The sequence below is a fragment of the Capsicum annuum genome, chromosome 6 (genome assembly GCF_002878395.1).
Source record: "Capsicum annuum cultivar UCD-10X-F1 chromosome 6, UCD10Xv1.1, whole genome shotgun sequence".
Classification (NCBI taxonomy): Eukaryota; Viridiplantae; Streptophyta; class Magnoliopsida; order Solanales; family Solanaceae; genus Capsicum; species Capsicum annuum.
In genome coordinates, this window is record NC_061116.1 from 204,582,268 (window position 1) to 204,597,698 (window position 15,431).

The window sequence follows — 15,431 nt, forward strand, 5'->3', positions numbered from 1 at the left end:
CTTGGGCGGCACCTTCTTATCACATAACACCCCTGAGGCGAGCTTCCACTTCATCCATCCTGCCCCAATGCGGTGGGAGACATCCTCGTCAATCTCACCGTTCCTCTAAATCATAGACCCGAGATACTTGAAACTATCCCTCTGACACACTACCTGGGAATCCAACCTAACTACCATCTTGTTCTCCTGCCTCAAGTCATTAAACTTGCATTCCAAATATTCTGTCTTGCTCCTACTCAACCTGAACCCTTTAGACTCAAGGGTCTGTCTCTACACCTCTAACTTATCATTGACCCCCTTCCCTCCGCGTCTCATCAATCAAAACTACATATCTGCAAAAAGCATACACCAAGACACCTCTCCTTGAATACGCCACGTCAACACATCCATCACCAAAGCAAACAAAAATGGGCTAAGAGTAGATCCCTGATGCAACTCTGTCAAGACAGGAAAATGCGTTGAAGCTCATCCCGTCGTCCTCACCTGGGTCTTAGCTCCATCATACAGGTCCTTGATTGCTCTGATATACACCACCGGGACCCCACTCACCTCCAAGCATCTCTAAAGAACCTTCCTAGGGACTTTGTCGTACGTCTTCTTCAAGTCGATAAACACCATGTGCAGGTCCTTCTTCCTTTCCCTATACTGTTCCACCAGTCTCTGCACCAGGTGAATTGCCTTCGTCGTCGAGCGCTTGAGCATAAATCTAAACTGGTTCTTCGAGATAGACACTATCCTTCTCAACCTCAACTCGACCACTCTCTCTCAAATCTTCATAGTGTGGCTCAATAACTTAATACCCCTATAGTTGTTGCAACTCTGAATGTCCCCCTTATTCTTATAAAGAGGGATCATAGTACTCCACCTCCAAGCCTCAGGCATTTTGGTCGACTTGAAAATGTCGTTAAACAATTCAGTCAACCACCTTAAGCTAGCCTCACCAGAAAACTTCGAAAAATCCACAGGAATCTCATCAGGCCCTATCGCCCTACCTCTACGCATCTTGCGAATAGCCTCTCTAACCTTCCCCACCTGAAAACGTCTACAATAACTAAAATCACGACACTCCTCTGAGTGCTCTAGCTCTTCTAACACAATAACTCTATCCCTTCATCATTCAAGAGCCTATGACAGTACGACTGCTATCTTTTCTTAATGTGCCCGTCCTCCACCAACACTCTACTATCCTCCCCTTAATGCACTTCACCTGGTCAAGGTCACTATCCTTTCTCTCCCTAGCGTTAGCAAGCCTAAACAACCTATTTTCCCCTTCCTTCTCCTCTAACCCCACATACAAGCTCTCGAACGCTGTCGTCTTAGCAGCCGTAACTGCTAACTTAACCTCCTTCCTAGCTAACTTGTACTCCTCCCTATTAACTCGTTTCTCATCTTTATCATTGCTCTCAACCAATTTAGCATACGCCTCCTTTTTAGTCTCCACTTTCTTCTTAACTTCTTCATTCCACCACCAATCCCTCTGATGATGACCGACCCGACTCCTGGAAATACCCAACACCTCACTAGCAGTCCCTTGATGCACCTAGCCACCCTATCCCACATACCATCCACGTCCCCCCTAAACTCCCACACCCCCATTCCTGCCACCTTCTTCGCTATCTCCCGCGCATTCGCCGGCGTCAAAATTAGATATTAAATGACATAGATAAAAAGTTAAAAGACACCTATTTATTTATATTTTTCTGATACCTCAAACCTTCAATTTAAAGTTTGAGGTGGAGAATACACATCAACCTTTTTTATTTGTACAAATAATAATAGCCATGGCTCTATACTATCTAGCAGCTAAGGGGTGAAGCCAGAGTACGAACTCGGAACCAAAATAAGCCATAAAATAAAAAAAAATAAAATAGGCCACATATTTAATAAGTTACCAAAATAGGCTAAACGTAATAAATTATTACGTTTTTCACTTTTTTCTTAACAATCAACTGACGGAAATGAATAGTAAACACGATTTGTAAAATGTAATAAATTATTATGTTTTACAAACAGTATTTGTAAAACATAATAATTTATTACATTTTTCACAAAATAAAAAATAAAAAAACTGTGTGTTGTCACATCAATCTATCTATACATATAATAAAGCAAAGAAGTTTACATAAAATTATGCCACGTGGCATATTGAGAACTAGCCACTTGGTATTTTGGCAACAAAAATCTATTTTCTTGGCAACAAAATTTATTTTACTGATTAATTATTTATTTTATATATATATTTTTAAATTTTCATATCTATTTTCATATTGTTGTAAAAAATATTGAATGAACACTGTTATTTATTTTTATTCTATTATTTTATATTTTCATATTGTGATAAAAATAATTATAATTGACTCCTATGAATGAACACTATTATAATTATTTATATATTTCAACTCTCTATATATAATAAAGAAAAATGTTTGACGAATACTTTTGTTTATTTTTATCTATTATTTCATATTGTGTTAAAAATAATTAGAATTGACTCCTATTAATGAACGTTATTATAATTATTTATATTTCACATTGTGGTAAAAAATAATTAAGTTTGACTTTTATTTAATTAGTATATAGATTATTTCATAGATATGTAAAAATTAAAAAAATTCGACATAAAAATTCCATCAATTACTCTTAATTTCACTATCATTAGGAGTAATTTCACAATTTGTATTCTAAATATATATTCCAATCAAGTTATAGGAGTAATTCCACAATCTGTATTCCAATTTGCAAATATATATATATTCCAATCAATCAAGTGATTTAAGAAGATCATCCATCAATTACTCCTAATTCCACTACCATTAGGAGTAATTACACAATTTGTATTCCAAATATATATTCCAATCAAGCTATATGGGTAATTCCACAATCTGTATTCCAATTTCCAAATATATATTGCAATCAAACGATACTCCTAATTCCACAACTTGTATTCCAATTTTCAAATATATATTTCAATCAATCAAGTGATTTAAAAAGATCATACAAATGGTAAATGGATATGGTAAGTGAATTGTAGATTTTCTTACTCTCATGGATGAAAAGTAGATGGCTATGATAAGTGAATCGTATATATATATTAAATCAAACCTTTGCACTGCCAATTATTACTATATTGGGCTATGGTAAGTGCTACTAAATTGTAATACAACTAATCATGAGACAATAATTCTATATGAAAAGTAATGTATTTTCATCATATATTCTGATCATAGTTGATTCTAACTAATTTTGTAAAAAAATCATATAATTATAAAAGAAAATGCATATTAGACATAATTATTATTAGTTAAGACAAGTGTCATCTTGAGAACTAACTATTTGAATTCTTATAACAAAAAATATCATTTCATAACAAAAAGCTATTTTGTTGATTATTTAAATATTAAATATTATTTCATATTATGGTAAAAAATAATTAAGATTCATTACTATTAGAGGAAAACTATTATGATTTAATATTATTTCGTTTAATGTTATTAATATTGTGGTAAAAAACAGGTAATATTCATTTCTATTAGAAGAAAACTATTATGATTGTTCAATTATTTTATATTAAGAATAGTAGTTAACTATTTCATATATACATACATACAAACACACATACATACATACATACATACATACATACATACATATATATATATATATACACACAAAAAAAAAATAAAGAAGAATAGTTTAGCCTATAATTAAGCCAAGTGACATCTTGAGAACTAGCCACTTGACATTTTGACAATAAAAAACTATTTTATAAATAATTAATTATTTCATATTTATTTTATATTGTGATAAAAAATAACTATTATATATTTATTCAAATTTTTCATATTATGGTATATATAAATCAACTAAGTTTGACTAATTCTCAATGAAAACTACAATTACGAAAAGAGAGATAATTATGTAATCAATTAAATATAAAAAATTACAAGAGATGTAGTGCACAAAAATAGAAAACTTTAAGTATTTACTTTCCAGCAATTCCATATTAATCAGAATTAAAGCATAATATTTACATTTAAACGATTTATACTTGAGTTGTAGGTTAAGAATTATAAATTGCTAATAAAATTATTAATTCGTATTAATTTTCCTTTATAGATAGACTTTTTTCAACATGTTAGGTTATTCTATAAAACATTTACTATATTGTGTATAATATTACCATAAAAAAAAATAATTTACATGACATAAAATCTCTTTTTGCCATATTAATGAATTTAAAAAAAATATATAAAAGCAAACAATTTATAGTAAATTTCTATCAATATTGATTATTTCCTTTTTTAGCTAGAAATATTTTTTCTAATTCTACCTAAACAATTTATTACTAATTTATTGCTCAAAAATGGTAAATTGCTTACAAATTATAATCTCAATTAATTCTCTTCCATGTAGGGACTCTTTTTCACAAGTAAACAAACTTATTCATTTAAATCACAGCCTTTTGCGAGACCAAATTATTTGATCAATTTATTTATTTTTACTTTGTTTGGATTTTTAAGTAAATATTAATATGAAAAAGTTATTTCATATTTTAATTATCACATTAACTATATGAAAGTTATTAATTGATTAGCAGTCAAGCAACATATATGGTAAAATAATATTGTAATTAAGAGTCATTTCTATATAAAAATCTCTATGTAAAATACTATATATAGGTGAATTCTAACTCCATAATATCAATCTATGAGATTATCTGAAGAAGAAATTATAGAAACAAGAACTCGTCGACTAAGGAGGAGATTTTATTCAACTCTTAGTGTATTTCTACAGAAGAAAGAAAAGACCATTGTTGTGTACACATACGGTTCGATAGAGAATTAGTTTTGAATTTTTCGATTATTTTTCTCTGAATATTATTTACTCACATACTCACTATCATATTCTATAATAATTTAATTATTGTAATATAGTTTCTTCTGCAATTTCTAAAAAAAAAGTTGATACTAATTGCTTGAGGATATGTCTTTTGTTTCTTTAATTTATTTTTGAGTAGTTGATGATTTCTAGATTATGAACCCAACTGATTTTATTTTCTTATTTAGCCTTGCTATTTTTTTTTATCTTCCAATTAATAGTGGTATTCTCTTTCCTGTATTTTTCATTACTTCGATTTTGTTTACATTTTTGAAATCTTTATTATTGGTATGATTATTCATTAAACTTAATTGATACTACTTTGTTTTTCTATATAGTTTTTGGGAGAAATTAAGATACAAAAAACTAACAGAATTTCAAATTATTGAGTGTCATTTTGAGAAAAGGTGAATATCCCTATTTGATTTCAAATGAGGTTGTGAATACGTGTGTATGTTTGTGTGTATATATACATATTGGTGAAATGTTTATATACACATCTATATACATAATAAAGTTGTATAGTCTAGCCTAAATTTAAGCCAAGTGGCATCTTGAGAACTATCATCTTGAATTCTTACAACAAAAAACTATCATTGTATAACAAAAAGCTATTTTATTGATTATTTAAATATTTGATATTATTTCTTATTTCATATTTTGGTAAAAAAATAACTAATATTTATTTCTATTGGGTGGAAGCTATTATGATTTCATACTATTTTATTTAATATTATTTCATATTTGTGGTTAAAAGCAAAAAAATCATTTCTGTCGGATGAAAACCATTACGATTGTTCAATTATTTATATAAAGATTAGTAGTTAATTATGTCATATTATTCTATGTTTTTATTGGTTATTTATTTATTTAATATTATCTCACATTTCATATTGTGGTAAAAATAAATGATTGTTCAATTATTTCATATTAAGATTAGTAGTTAATTAATTTGTGTTTTGTCGATTATTTATTTATTTATTTATTTCATAGCCTTCGTATGTTTAAAAAAAGTATGTAATATTAGTTGTGCAATTACTTGACTATATGAAAAGACTTATTGAGTAACTCAATATGACACGGTAATCAATTACAATCAAGAGACATAATTGGAAAAGAAATATTTTAATTGAGATGAGAAACTTTTAGTATTAACAGAAGGATGTAAAATTTTGAATTCAAATAAAACAAAAATACGAATTTAATTGAAAGATAGTTAAAATTAGATATTACTACTATATTGAGACTAATTCAACTAATTAAACAATCTTTGTATGAATTTCACTAATTACATTTTTGTATAATAGAAAATAGTTAATTGCCAAACTTGAAACAAATATTATCAAATGGGGAATATGATAATATAGATGTCACCAATATGGGTTGTGGTGCAGTGAATGAGACTGCTCCACCCTTAACCAGAGATCGAGGGTTTGACCCTGGTTATGGAGAAAACTCTGTTGAGAGCGCTGCCACCTTAATGGGCCCTGCAACGCGCGATCTAGATTAGTTGGGGCTCCAATGAGGGCACCGGACATCGGATGAAAAACCAAAAAAAAAATATAGATGTCATCCCTCAAAATATGCAAATAACAAAAATAATAATATTTTGTTAAAAAAATTACGATTTCATTACAACTGAGTAAATTAGGAAAGTATTACAAGAAAAATTTGTGAATTAATATTAAATTAGCAATCAAACAACTTATATGAAAAAATTTTAATTGACATTTTTAAAAAAAATATTTCAACTTTAATAGCAAATAAGTTTGACCTATATATTTTTGTAAAACAATAAATGAATGAATATAAGAAAATCCGTAATTAGGAAAGAAAATAATTGTTACCTTATTTGAGTGAATAGAAAATTATAAAGATAATTAACTAATCAATTGAATATAGTCAAATTATAATTTAATAAGAATTTTTTGAGAAATAAATCAGTAATTGAGAAAAAAATTAATTGTTACCGTTTTAAAATTCTTCCCCGAATTATAAAGGTAACTAATATCAAATTAAAATAATCAACTACAAAAACATGAGAAATTTATGGGATTGAATTTCCGAAATCATAAAGATAACTAATATCAATTATTTTCGTTTTTGAGTCCTTTATGTGATTGTACATTAATTAAATATAATCAAGATATAAATTAGGACAAATTTATGGTAAGTAGATATTTATAATATTAATAATAATTTTATTTTCATCAAATTAATTAGATTAAATTGATGTAAAAATTAGTTAATATTGAGAATTATTTTAACAGAAAATATATGCAAAGTTACGTAATTGATATACATATATTGGTAAGAAAAATAACAACGAACATGGACTACTACTTTAGCCATAAATATATTTTGAAATTTACAACATTAAATTTAAGGAACTTGAGTTTATATATTATGATTCTAAAATTGATTCTTATTAATTGAAATTAATTAGTTGATTGTGTAGTCATATTACAATTATGTCGTACATTATTTATTTAATGGTAATACATATAATTAATTAACTTATTTTGTGCAATCTACTATGAACTTATTAATTAAAATTAAATAATTTTAAAGTGGTAAGTTTGGACTATAAAAGAAAGGAGATTATTTTGTTAAAATTTTAAATTACTATACATTAATCTATTTTAATGGGTATTAGTCTTCAACAAGATCTCCACATTTGAATGAAGTAATTGTATGGCTTTAGAATCTCTTATGTATTAAAAAAAATAGAGACAAAAAATATAATGCCACAATATTTTTGGATTATTTAATTCATTTATCACGTTTTAAAATATTGTTTATATCAATTCAATGATGTTTATATAGAAAAGTTAATTTTTGAAAAAATAAGTATCTTAAGTTTTATAATTTAAGTTAATTTGAGTACTAATGAAAAAGTTAATTTATAATTTACATTCTATTTGGTATTTATAAAGTTTTTCATTATGAATATGTAGAAATAAGAATTGTCAATAGTTTGCTAAATATTAATTCCAATTTTTCTTCATAAATTTCAGTCTTTAAATATAAAGGTTTCGACATAATAAGAATCACACATATTGATGAAATGTTATCAATATTTCAAAACGAGAGATCAGCAGAATAATATACATATGAGAAGGTTGAACAATGTAATCACAATGTAACATAGGTTTGAAACAAGAAAATCATTTGTTGAAAATGATTTGAATTATTCGTAGTGATTCTTCTTTCTCGAGAAAATTAAGTTTGTTAATTTTTTAGTCTCTTTATACAAATATAAATTTATACAATGAATAATATAATTTCTTGATTATATATTATTTTGAGGTCTTGCATAATTATGATATAAAAATGATTGATTTTTTTTATTTTATTAATCGTTATTCAATAACATATTTTGGTATAGTAAAAGATCCGCATATTGAAAAAGTGTTGTCACTAATTAATAATGAGATTTCAAGAAGAAGAAACCTATGGGAAGATCACTAGAGAAAATTGAAGGAAAGGTGTCTTTTAAGTTTTGAATGAAGGATCGGTGACATTGACCAACTTAAAGGGTCAAACATCATTAGGAAATTGATTAAGTTAATTGTGGACTTGATTAATATTTTAAAAACTTTCTAATCTTTTCAAAAATACAAATCAACCTAATCCACACCCCTCTTCAATTCAAATTAACCACTCTCTCTCTCCAGCTTCACTCAACTCTCTCCCAATCAATAGTTCTGCAAAATTTCTCCCTTCAACCTCCGGCGACAAATAGTCGAGCGAGTTCTTTTTCGACTTTCAACCGTCAATCGACGTGAAGACTTCTCCGGCGACAACAACTTCGAGTTCTTAGTCGCCCCATTTTTTTTTTCATTGGTAAAAAATTATGAAGAAACAGATGAACTTGACCAACTACTCTTCTAGTATTGAAATGTGGACTGAATAAAACCCTAATTTCTGGCATTTCTTCTTCTTGTTGTCGTACTGTTGATTCAAATTTGTTGGTAATTTTTTATCACAGTTGATGTTCTTAGTGTGTGTGTGTGTGATGTGTCGGTGTTGCTAGGTTGATTTGTTGTTTGTCTTGGTAAAAATGGTATTGCAACATATGAAACATCCGATGTAACAGATGAAACATATGATACAACAGATGAAAATCTGATGCAACTATGAAAATCTGATTCAACAGGTGAACAATCTAACAGATCATTCATCTGTTACAATAGACGACTCTTCTGTTTGGAAGAAATCTAAACAATATTGATCCAACAGATAACTAATTAGTGATCTATTTTTATTCTTTCCAATGGTTTACTCTTCATTTTGGAACAGATTAGGACTGTTTTTGTTCTTTCCAACGGTTTACTCATCCGTTGCAACAAATCGATTATATGTTGTAACAGATAACATACCTGGTGCAACAGATTAGTGATCTATTTTTATTCTTTCCAACGATTTACTCATTCGTTGCAACAGGTCAGTTATATGTTGCAACAGATAAAATATTGGCGCAACAGATTAGTGATCTGTTTTTATGATTTTCAACGGATTACTCATCCGTTGCAACAGGTCAGTTATATGTTGGATCAGATAAAATACCAAGTGCAACAGATTAGTGATGTTTTTATGGTTCCCACGGATTGCTCATCCATTGTAATAGGTCAGTTATATGTTGCAACAGATAACATACCTGGTGCAACAGATTAGTTATCTATTGGAACTGTTATATTACTGTTATGCATTAATCAATTATAATCTGTGTTATGTTCCTGTTAATTTAAGATAACATGACTCCCAAAAGAAAAGAAATCGAATCAAGTCCAAGTAAAGGAACAAGTGCAGCAGCTCAGCTACATCTACTACTCTATGATCTTGCTTTACAAGCGTTATCGCAATCAGGAGCAGAAGCTAATGAACACGAGGAGGAGGAATCTTTCAAAAGAGATGATCTAAATTCTAATAGCTCTTCCATCAAAGAGTTGATCAAAACCTTCATCATTGATCATTATCTTGTGAGAATGCAGTGCGATGGTGCCACAGATTTAACGGGTGATCTCGTGGTTAAGTCAGTCATAGGAAAATCTTTCGACGCCTTCAAAAAATACTTCAAGAATAAAAATTGGATTCTTATTTGAGGGAAAGCTGCTTTGGGCAATATCTTGATTTGCCGGAGGACAATAATGCTCATTTTCAGATAAAAATAGTATATGATATTCTCAAACGCAGGTTTATGTATGAAAACAAAGATAAGATGGAGAAGGTGTGGATAAATTATTGTGGAGTGCCTGTTTGTTTTGGTTGGAAAGATTTCGCCATAGTTACCGGACTAAAATGTTATCCTCGTCCTTCTCAAGTTATACCTACTCTAACCCAAAAACAAGCACCCCGCACACCCAAAAAAGGAAAAGAAAAGTCGAGTGATCATGATGACCTGGTGTTCATTGTTGGTCCAAGCTTCAAAAATAAAAATCTAATAGAAGTGTTGAAAGGTAACGGACTTTTAAAGAAGCACAAGCAATCATTGTGCTTGGTTTGGTTTGTATATAATGTTCTTTGGGCGAGAGACGTTAACAACAACATAAGCCTCGATTTAATAAATCTCTCTAAGGATTTTGAGCCATTTAACAGCTACCCTTGGGGTTATGAAATCTTCAAAATGATTGTCGAATATTTGTTGACTCTATTAACGCCAAAAACAGTCAACTTATATGGCTTTCCATGGGCCTTCATGGTAAATATTCTTTTTTTATCATGATATGATTCATCATTTTTTATTCAATAATGGTTTTGATTTATTAGCATTATGTTATAGGCTTGGGCATTTGAAGCCATTCCTTATTTGAGACAACAAGTGAACTACCAGGAAGAAGTTTCCTGTCCAAGAATTCTGAGATGGTTGTCGGCCAAAACCGATAAAAATGTAAAATTTCTTGATCTTTTCAATCCCCACAAGGAAGCAGTAAGTCCAATTCTAATCAAGTTTTTGTTTTAATTAATGATTAAATGATTTCATCATCATTCTTAATATATGTACCAATTTATTTTAGATTGTCCATCCGTGTCTTGATCCGACCAACCGAGAGTTGAAGATGCCATTTTTTCTTACTTTACGGTCTGTGCAAACTTTCTCGGGCCCTAAGGTCGTTGATGAAATAAAAATAAAATTGTTTGGAGCAACAACCATCACAAGAAAAATAATTTTGGAGGGTGAGGCCAATGTGCTCCTCTTACAGTTTTTAAAACAACAAGCCATTATGATTATGATCATAATGGTTGTACAGATTTTTCTTCAGATTTTTCCACATCTAGCAAATGTTCTTCATGCAAATGTCAAGACTACAAAGCGAAACACGATGGAGTGAGTAATGTTATTAATGCACTAACTGCTTCTGTAAAGAAAATGATATCTAAGAGGGGTGTTATTCCATCAAAGAGAATTTCATATCCAGACACTCCACTAGAGATCAAGGCGGCTAAGAGGAGAAGGAAAGACACTTTCAAGGCATCATCAATCATAAAAAAGCAAGATTAAAATGCCTCTGCCTTTATCTTGCACCGATGTTCAGTGTGTAAGGGCCATAGAAGAGCAGCATGAGCTGAAGAAGGTGAATGTACATCATCTGTTCCAAAAAATAAACAACACATATCTCTTTCAACAGATGATACATTTGCTAAAAATTATCAAACAGATATATAGATCTGTTGCAACTATTGTCTAACCTGTTGCATCAGATTCATTATCTCTTTCAACAGATGAGTCTTATGTTGCAACAGATGGGTCATCTATTCGAAATTATTGTACTGCTCTAATTTACTTGTTCAAATTTGTCCCAATAGATAATCCATCTGATGCAACATAAGACTCATCTATTGCAACAGATGAAAAATCTATTGTATATCTCTACTTAGCATTGACAATTCTAGTTTTCCAGGTGGATGTCACAGCTACTGCCAAAGAGCATAATATCACAGTTGATAATCCATCAACTGCTTCCAAAGATGAAGAAAAAGTGGAGCCTGTCAGTTTGGGAGAACGGAAGAAATACCCGTTTAAAGGGTTCAATATCTTGGATGAGGCTCCAAAAAAAACACAGTTGATCAACAACTATTTAGAATGAATTTTCGATGAGCTGTTAAAGCATCATGTCAGCAGGTACATAAATCAATTTTATAGATATTGGTTTATACAATTCTAGTTGTAAGAACCTGACATTTACATATATAAATCATCATGTAGAAAACAAAATGACGAGCACTACAAAGTGAACGAATCGAGTCTTGATTTTGATATGTTCGACTTTGTTGTTGCACATCCCGAAATGAAGAATTGGTTCTATTTGATGTCACAGCCCCAAACTTGCTGGAATGATGAGGTTTAAATGTCATACATATTACTATTAATTAATAATTTATTTAATTGCATCTGCGTATTGATTTTTTCATCACGTAATCCGAAATGTTTGATAATATGTGTAACACATCGATGTCATTTTTTTACTACCTCCGAAAGAAGGCCAAGTTACAAACATAAGAACAATACAGATACACAACAGGCAGTTATTTGTACTAAGTTTACATCAATAATGCCTACGATAGGTATTGTCAACAGTAGCCAAAAGTTTTCCGAAACGAGGAATGATTAATCAACATCATCAAAGGTTTTAGCATTTCGGTTGGCTTACCTTGGCATTTGATCGACGAAGTGTACATCCCAATCAATTGTGGTAATGAATTCCATTGGGTGTGGGCTATCGTCGTTCTAAAAGAGAGGAGCATCCAAGTTTATGACTCGATGTTAATTGAAATGGAGTACTAGATTCAAATATCCCAACAAATAATACATCTGCTGCAACATATGACATATCTTATCAGACAGATTTAGACATATGTTGCAACATGAGATGCAACACGTAGGTCATCTGCTGGAAATTATATAACAGGTCTTCCTACTTTTTGGATTTGCTCCAACAGATTATCGATCAGTTGCAACAGATAAGTTATATGTCGCAACAGATCGTAAATCTGTTGCGACAGACAGACTGGAAATATCTATATAACGCAATAGATGACCAACCTATTCCAATAGATAATCAATCTGTCACAACAGGTACTATATCTGTTACAACAAATATAAAATCTGTTGCATTATAAAAATTCAACTTGGCCAGATATAAAAATTATTGCCACTACATGTAAAGTGAATTGACTTGAAATGAAAATTTGTTATCGTGTTCGTCTCTGTCTTTGTACATGTTCTTTTTTATACACGGGCTCCAACCATTTAGTTAGTACCCTATATTCCCAGACCCATTGCATCTTTTCCACAACAGTGTCGCACACACCGGTCATTTGTGTACTGGTCAGCAAACACTCGATGTATGCAAACGAGTACGGCCCACACGCTGTATCGGTTGTATTTCTTGGGAGCTGTATGTTCTTATTTCGACCTTTGAAATCCCATGATTCCTTTGCGAAAACTTCAGTCGACAAATGATCCATCATCTTACTCTGCGTCAACAACTTGGGCAACAACTTCAAGAGTGGCTGCATGTGGGTTAAAAACGTCTTCTCGTTGAAGACAGGTAAGTTGCATTCATAAACCTTAATCTTTCCCTCGTATAGTAGTATCTCAACAGTGAGAAAATGTATGATATCCACGTTCATAACTGCAAGGATTTTCTTTGCCTTGGTCCAGCTCTTACCGTGTGGATATGGCCTCTTCTCTCATACATATTTAATCGTTTCTTCATCCCATTGGAACGTAAAAACTAACTGATCAAATCCTGGGCCACCGAAATCAGCTATCTTACAGAGTTTAGCGTACCTATTCTTAAAATTGTTATAGAAGTTGAGATCCATTATCCTATCGGCAGCATCATAAGCATCTGGGTACGCTAATTGTCTGCCCCTCATGAGGCAGAGAATTTCATCAACATACTGTGGTATAAGAGATAATTTTTAAATAGGTTAGTAATTATAAAGAATAAAAACACAGTCAAAAGAATCTGATGCAGAAGGTTCTCTAAATCAGTTCATAGATTACCTAGCCAACGCAATTTATGCAATTGATGTGTATTATGTTGCAACAGAATACCAAGTTTTTGCAACAGATTACACATCTATTGCGTAGATTCTTCTTCATTGAGTAGATTGAAAGGGTAGGTTAGCAAAAGTAAACTTACCTTGTCCTCGTACCACACACACATATCTGTCATATTCAAGAAGGATTTGCAGAAAATGAATGTATGGTGTATTCTTTTTTAACCTTTATCTTCATGAATTCTTCCAGTTCCTTCTTCTTCTCCTTGCCAAGCGCTGCGAATATATCCACCTTCTTCGGCGGCCCCTGAACTTCAACAACTATTGGAGCGGGGGGAGTTGCAATTTTTGCTGATTTCAGAACAAAGAAAATTTGTCTAATTTTTCTTCTCTTTCTCCTAACCTCCACTATAGGAGTGCATGGCTCCCTCACCTCTTTGGATGGTATGACACCCCTCCTCAATTTCAACTCCTCGACAGCTTCAGCAATAGCCTCAAGCTTGTCGAGGAGTTTATCCTCTCTGTCCTTGCACACTTTGTATTTGTAATGAGAACTGAGGGTGAGGAGGGGTGAAAGGAACCACTGTAAGGGTAGGAGAGACCGGTGTAGGGGTGAGAGGAAGGACCTGTGCAAGAGGTATTTTCAAATATATTTATTTTTTGCTGAGCACCAACATGCTCATAATCATGACTGGCAGCAGAAGCAGTAGCAGGATGGCTGCCATCAGCACAAACAACTCCACCAGCAACAACCCCAGAAGAAGCACCCAGATCTATTGCAGTTTGAGTTTGGTCGTGAAGATCTTCAACATTAGACTGACCTTTCCTAACTGCTCTTCTTATGGATATTGCTCCATCCAATTCCTCGTTATTAACTCCAAAGTTGGGTTTTTTTTTGTATCAACAAGACCCAGAGTAAGAAAATAAGTCACCCCCAGCTCATCAATGGTAGGCACGATCCAAGGATGCACAACCTATAAAAAAGACAGGAGAAATTTAAATCATATAATAATAATTTGCAGTCAGTTGGGTTACATGGGTCTCGGGTTATGTTAACACAACCAACTTATGCAACAGACGATCTAGCTATCGCAACAGCTGATCTGTATGTTGAAACAGATTGATAATATATTGCATCAGATTACCCATCTGTTGCATAATTTGTAGTAGATGGGTAATCTTTTAAGTAGGGTTCAAAGACCAGAGCAACATATGGTTAATCTGTTGCAAAATATGGATCGTCTGTCATAACAAATTACCCATCTGTTGCACCAGTTGCAGTTGACGGGTAATCTGTTGCAACAGACGACCCATTTATTACAATATATGGAACATCTATTTCAATATCTTTCTTTGAGGCAAATTATTTTAGTTGAAAGAAGACGTATTGCATCATCCAGAGGGTTAAAGAGATCAGCCTCGTTAATATTTATTTTACTGCTCTCTACTGCAGCCAACCTTCTAAGGATCCCTGGATGAGAAACCTTATCCGGGTAATCCTTGAAATGCTTTCGGAAGAGAGGAATGGCTTCACATGCCCAAGC